The sequence below is a fragment of the Procambarus clarkii genome, chromosome 27, assembly GCF_040958095.1.
Source record: "Procambarus clarkii isolate CNS0578487 chromosome 27, FALCON_Pclarkii_2.0, whole genome shotgun sequence".
Taxonomy (NCBI): Eukaryota; Metazoa; Arthropoda; class Malacostraca; order Decapoda; family Cambaridae; genus Procambarus; species Procambarus clarkii.
The window spans coordinates 1,961,740-1,969,553 of record NC_091176.1 but is presented as its reverse complement, the minus strand read 5'-3'; positions in this window follow the sequence as shown (position 1 = coordinate 1,969,553).

Below are 7,814 nucleotides of genomic sequence, written 5' to 3'. Positions count from 1 at the left end.
GGCTTATTAGGCAAATCGGGCCTTGCATAGTAGGCTGAGAAGTGCATTCTGGCTACTAGGTACGACATATATATATTGATTTTTTGCCGCCAGAGGTGGATAGTTCATTAAGCAGCCCCTATTCAACCAGTGAGTGGTGGTTTATTGTGCACCCCGAACCCCGACCAGTTGTGTAAGCGGACCCCGACCAGTTGTGCAAGCGGACCCCGGCCAGTTGTGTAAGCGAACCCCGACCAGTTGTGTAAGCGAACCCCGACCAGTTGTGTAACTGCAAGTCTAGCATGAACGAACCGACAATAAACATATTTGAACTTGAAATGGACTTTTAATGTTTTTTCGGCAACTTTATTTCCTTAGTTTCCGAGCTGTTTTCTTTACCGTGTATGTTGTAATAAACTATTCCTATATTTACAGTTGTTTCTCCCTGTGAAGATTATTAAACAATGGTGATTATAAGGGCGCGGAAGTTCAGCCTGGCCAGGGCCGCCAGCAGCCCTTGGGCCCGCCCCGGCAGCACCCAGTCTTTAATTTGGCACCTTTGTGGCACCTTGGTGTAAGCCTAACATGTATATATACACACTGGCTGCCTGTCCCCCCTACACAATGATTTATTATTACCTATTATTTTATCATTTAATTTAAATATTAAATAAAATTATTTATTTAATTATTATAATAAGTACTTAATAATTTAATAATAAGTAGTAAGTATATAAAAATAATTAAAAAGTACAGTTTAGTCATAGGAGATTCCTAGATTGGAATTCACTACCAAATTTCGATATATCCAAGTATTTTTAGTGTGAAATGCTGTTATTATATGCATAAATAGTTGTTTTAATAATATTAGGCTTAACCACTTTGGCTGGACGGTAGAGCGACGGTCTCGTTTCCTACAGGTCCGCGTTCAATCCCTGACCGCCCAAGAGGTTGGCCAAAATTCCTTTCCCCCGTCCCATCCCAAATCCGTATCCTGACCCCTTCCAAGTGCTATATAGTCGTAATGGCTTGGCGCTTTCACTTGATAGTTCCCCCACCCCCCTGAATAATATTACGAGAGCAGTATTTACGGGCTATTCATGCCCGTGCCACCTCTTGGGTGGCTTAATCTTCACCAATCGAGAGCAGTATGTCCTAACCAGACGTGATATGATGATATCCTGATCAAGTTCAAGTTCAAGTATGTTTATTGAGACAAGAAAAAATACATCTCAAAGGGATAGAGTAGCTTAGGCTATTTCTACCCCCCTCTACTTCAAGTCCCTCAAGGGGCGCACAAATTCAGTGAGTACAGATACACAAATCACAATACAACATTTAACATTGCATATTAATATAGTAAGTGTTACAATCATTGGGGCAAAATTCTTGTAGTTCCTAAGTATTCTGTCTATCATATCATTATCACACATCCAAACAATTTGAAGTGGTACACTACTTATTTCCTTATTTCTATGGTTATCCATAAGTTGACACTTTAATACATAATGGTCTTCCAAGTTCAAGTAGGTTTATTGAGACAAGTTAAAAAAAAAAAAAAACTCAAAGATTAGCTTAGGCTATTTCTACCCCTTCCCATACTTCAAGTCCCTCAAGCGGCGCACAAATTCAGTGAGTACAAATACAAGAATCCCATATAACATATCAGGTTAATATAGTACTATCTAAGAGTATAATAGTGTACATCCACCGCACTAGATTTTAACCCATTAACGCTCCAAGATAATATTCTCACTCTACTTTCATTTATGATTTAATAAAACTACCTTTGCCCTGTCTGTCACATTCCATGAGATACGAGATTTTCTCAGACAGACTCTCCCAACACTGTAACATTTTTGCTTTCTCCTCATTTGCACAACAGCTACTAACATCAAAGGTGATCTTATTCATATCTAAGTTCTTTCTTATTTCTGTATACCGTTTTACTTTAACCTTTGTTTCAACATTTGTCACTACAGAAGGTTGAACGCTAACACTACTAGAAAGTTCATTCTCCTGACTATCCTCTATCATCAATACGTCATGTTCTTCCTTACTTTCTTCAACGCACATTTCACGTCCTGTTTCACTTTCCACTTCACGTCCTATTTCACGTCCTGTTTGACTTTCCATTTCACGTCCTGTTTCACTTTCCATTTCACGTCCTGTTTCACTTTCCATTTCACGTCCTGTTTCACTTTCCATTTCACGTCCTGTTTCACTTTCCACTTCACGTCCTGTTTCACCACCATCTTCACCCCATCTACCCCCCATAGCTAATTTTTCTAATGCCTCAATCCTCTTTTCTAGTTTTTTTTAGATATTCCAATATTTGAGTACCAACCTCAGAGTTCACTATATTGACCTGAACCTTGTTTCCACAAGGTTTAATTTTTTCAGCTGCATTTCCTACTTTCCCAAGGCTCGCCTTAATCGTCTCTGTTCCTTTCTCCCACACATTGTTCATAGGCGCTGTCATTGGCTTCCAGCTGTTTCCTCCATGTTCCTGCTGCATAATCTTTCCTTCCTTCGAGGATACATCTATCCTGCTTGTAGCACCCGTCCTAGAGTCTCTCAGATGAGGCTTCATGCGACATAGATAGGAACCAGCATTGTGGCTTCCTCGACAATTGCAACATGATGGGACGATTTTTTCACCGTTTTTAATCTTGACTCTACACTCTCGAGAGTCGTGTTTCTTACCACAGTACCGACACCTGGAGTCAAACTGGCATTTCCAAGCCATATGTCCCCAACGAGAACACTTCATGCATAATATGGGCTCCTCAATGTATTTTACAACTTTCCTGTAGCCTAGTCCTTGCACAAAAATTCTTTCTGGAGCCTCACCCTTTACCAAGGCAACAACCTGGCTTTGTTTTTCACCACGAACACTGTTCCTCTTTGCCCAAACAACACTATCATTGTTGAGCAATAGATAATCAGGATCCAAATAAGTTGGATACTTAAACACTATGACCTTGGTGTACATCATACCTTTTTCCGGAGTAACCATCACAATATTCTCAAACCCATCCTTCGTTAGGTGTTCCACGGCCTCTTCTGTCCCAACTGTTATATAGGGCCGGTGAAGACCCTCCTTGAATAGTGGTTCATATTCAAAAAACTCCTTAGCCAAACGAACCGTCCACTCCAGCTTTTGATGGAAATTCAGTTGACATGCTGTAGGGAACAACAGCCTCTTCCTTCCATTAGTCTGCATCTCCCGCGTCCTGCTGAGCATGTCTTCATTTTTTGGTCTCTTTGTTATTTCCTCCTCACTGTCTTCGTCTCGCTGTCTTTGAATATTTCTCCGTTTATATCTGTTTACTACTGCTTGATACGGCCTAGTATCATCCTGTCTGCCATCCCCACTGTCACACTCTCCAGGCCCAGTACAGGATCTTCCATCACCTAGGCAGACCGCCTCAGCCATTTCCTCGATACACAAAGGCACTGTATCACTGCAACAGTCGAGAACAAATTCACAACATCTAGCTGCAGCAGCCACGTGCAAACACGAAGATGCGGAGCAACACGTCCTCCTCGCATCATGCAGCAGACCGCACTGATGATATTCTGAACAGTTGATAAATAAAAGTAATTGCGTAACACCAGTTATCTATTACTTATCATAAATGGTATAAATAACATACTATATATAACATACTATACATCGAATGACGGAGATCGTCGCGGATATGGTGGTTAGAATTTCAAAGCAATGGTATAAAACCTTATCATAAGCCAATTAAAATTGATATTGAAATTGAAATAAATAAGTTTATTGATGTAAAATACACACAAAGGGATGAGGTAGCTCAAGTTATTCTCATCCCGTTCAGCACATCGTGTTAATAAAAACATAGACACACATCACAAACAATAAACATATTACCAAACATTCTGAGAGATAAACATATACATTTCCTCCTTCACAAGTAGTGAAGGGATCATAAGCCAAGGGATTTGTAGATCAAGTAATAATAATACAGCTGATGCCATCTGTCGGCAGAAGAGAACACTATCAACTGGCTGGTCAACAGTGGCCCTAAGATACAGCTTACGCCATCTGTTGACATCAAATTACACTTATAACAAATTACCCTGCAAAATACAACTAACGCCATCTGTTGCTTTTCCAACGCACTATAAATAGCCAAACAGCAACCCATAAGGCGGGTTGTTGTGCTCGGGTAGGAGGTTCCAAGCTCCGCCCACAAGATGGTATTGGGTGCATAATAAATGGCATATCATTGGTAGAAACTATTTTGTTGACATTCACACAGCAGCCAATCACAGGAAGGGATCAGCTATAGGTGCCATCCACTTAGTAAATCATCTTAGTTCAGCCCACTAGTCCTGCTTATGGAATTCTGCTTTAACTTTACTTTACCCAGAAAAGTGAAGTGTTAATTATTTAAAGTGTTAATAAAGTGATAATTAAATATTGCAGGATATAACAGATGCTATATAAAAATGGGCTGGCTACCTAACTTGTGACGTTATTATTGGGGGTTGCCTTGACATAAATAATGATACGCTGCTCTGCCCTCTTATTCGAGTAAATTATTCAGTTAAATGGAGATTTCTGTCAGGTGCAAAACAGAAATTGTTGTTCTTTTTCACAACAACCTTGTTGTTGTGCACAAGGACCTATTTCCTAGTTTAAATTTTATTCATAAAAGAGTGTTGGTATTCCCCGCAACAGCCAATCGCAGGAAGGTATTTCTGGAAGCTCGGCCTCCTTATGGACTCAGCACATCGCTCTAGCTCATGGCTCGCTGTTTCATCTCTTGTATATACAAACTATGACCTTTTTCGATTACTGTTATAATTAATAATATGAGATATAAACGCTTTTACACAAAATCTCTAAATTCTGCCATTAAATGGACTTTGTCTGGTATACATACAAACATACACCAATTTATTACCAATCATCCATTATCAATTTCAAATGTAATGTATACTGTCTAGTTTTTTCCTCTCGCCATTACTTGGTGCAATATTTGAAAGTTGTCTATTTATTTATCGATCTATCTATTATCTTGTATTTATATTTACAAGTTTCTGTGCTTGGAAGAAAACTCTGCATTGAATTGGGACTAATTTATTAAATAATATTATTTAGTATTAATTAATATTTACAATTATTATTAATTACAATTATTTATAGCTTAGTTACTTTCATGTAACTCGCAATCGTACATTCTTAACATTAATAGCCCAAATTAGCACATCTTGCTTTTAAATTAGCAAAAAAAGTAGCAAGTAGCAAAATTAAAAATTTGGGAGCGCGGGGCTCTCAAAAGTAGCCCAATTCGCTATTTGTAGCCCAATCTGGCACCACTGCGATGATGCAATGCCATGCCGTTCTCCCAAATAGGCTATGCGTCTATTAGAGAAAACTAAAATTTCATGGTAAACATTTGTAAACTATCCCCAAATCGATTGGATAGAAAATGGATTTTATACAAATATTTTTTCTCGTTACTCGTGAGCGCGTCCCTTACGCGCATTCGAGAGAAAAATTGGTTACGCTTGCAAACGTAACAAATGCGCGAAAGTGGTAACATCTAGAAGTCTGCTGATTTTATTGGATGATCCATAGATGTGTGGCTCCTCTTGCATGCTAGTATGATGATAAATGGAATTTCTGGTATCGATTTCACTTTGCCTCAGATATACAATATTTTGTTGAAGTTCATGGTGTATTATTACTCTCATACTGCTTACTGACTCTCCAAGGTTACCTCAATTTCTCCTTTAAAGGCAGATTCTTTGGCTAACTCATCAGCTCTATCATGCATTTTGAGGCCAACATGAGATAGAGTCCACATGAAATGGACTGTTACCATCATTAATAATTTGTTTGTATTTGTGTCTAGCTTCAGACACGAGCATGTTACAGTTATGTCTTAAAGAGTTGAGAGCATTTAAGGATGATAAGGAGTCACTTACAATGAATGTATCAAGTTTGGAGACTTGTATACATTTCAGTGTAAGGAGCAAGGCAAATAGTTCAGTCTGAAGGGTAGAGGCCCAGTTGTTTATACGGACTCCCCACTCAAAGTACAAGCCATCGCCCATTGTCAGGACAACTGCACTTCTAGCTGCACCCGTGGTGCGGTGTAGGGAACCATCAGTGTATATGATTTGAGAGAGAGATAAATCACTGATAACAGGGCACTCACAGATAATGTTAAAGTATATGTTCTAGCTCTTGTTAACATAGTTTACAATTTTTGTGGCCTGACGGCTGAGTTACCACCTAGTTGTTCTTGCGGGGGTTGAGCTCTGCTCTTTCATATCCCTCCTCTCAACTGTCCAATCAACGGATTTATTTTTTCACACATACACCCCTAAGATCATGCCTGTATCAGCTGTAACTCCCAGGTACCTATTTACTGTTAGGTGACAGGTGCATCAGGGTGAAAGAAACTCTGCCCATTTCTTTCAGCCATCGCCTGGGATCGAACCCGGACCCAAGGATTACAAGTCCAAAGCGCTCAACACACACACTACCGCCCACAAGATGGGTATGGGGTGGATAATATATGAACTAAACTAACTAAAAAACTAGAGAGGGCAAATCCATTTCCAGTCTTATAGTTTGAAGCCTGGTCCACATCGGGGATCCCAGGGCAGCTCTCATTGCATTGTTTTGGGCAACTTAAAGCTTTTCCACTGTTGTTGTGATAGACTTGTGAGTGCAGGTGCGGCATAGACGATCACTGATCTGACTGCCTGTACATAGTATGTGCGAAGGACTTGGAAATTGGCTCCACCAGAGAGGGAGGTTAGCGACCTGAGAATTGCCGTCCGAGCCACAGTTATCTCTTTCAAATGACCTCAGCATTAAAATTCATATGTGTGTCATATTGATAAGTGTCCACGTATTCAATTGGTTGACCCGGGCCTGTACTGTGAGTTGGATGTTGGACTTCGCTATTTTTACGGACATGGCTTTTGTCTTTGAGGGGTTGAGTTTGATACCAATCTGCTTTGCCTCTTCACTGATGCAGGCTAAGCATTTGGGTGCAAGGTGCGCCGTATCCTTTCTTTTTATGATGATGACAAAATCGTTCGCGTAGTTTAGCAGCCTGCAGTGTTGTGGGAGTTTCAACCTCATAATTCTTTCCATTAAACAGTTGAAGAGAAGGGGGTTGAGAATGCCTCCTTGTGGTGTTCCATTTTCATGTCTTTTGTATTCAGAGACTCTGCCATGAAGTTTTACCTTTGCTTTTCAGTTTATGAGACAGTTTTTGGTCCAGAAGAGCAGGTTGCCCTTGAACTTTTTGTCGATGAGGCAGCAGAGAATAGCTGGGGCGCTAGCCAGTTCAAAGGTTTTCTCGAAATCCAGGAATATGAATATTCTGGATGGGTCTGGGATTAACTGAATCTTTGGATTTTGGGATCGGCACTATGCTTTATTCCAAGCTGTAGGTCTAATTTGAGAGGTCCAGGCTAAATTAATTAACCTAAGGTATGCAGCGCCTCCTTCTGGGCCGAGTTTTCTAATCATTTTATAGGTTATTTTGTCGTCTCCAGGGGAAGTATTCTTGGAGTTTTTTCTAAGCAATGAGCTCATCCAGTATGAAAGGAACATTAGTGTTAGAGACTTCTGCACATGCTGTAGGATTCTGTGGCACCTTTCTTCCTCTAATCCTGTCTGCACTGCTAATACACCTGGTGGAAGCTGATTGCTGGCTGCTCTTTCTGCAAACCTGGTTGCCAGTACTTCGCCTTCCTGATGCGGATCCTTAGGGTGTGGAGCTTTAGGTGGGGCTTTAGGCCTCGAGTTAAATGTTATAAGGTGTGATCTGTGT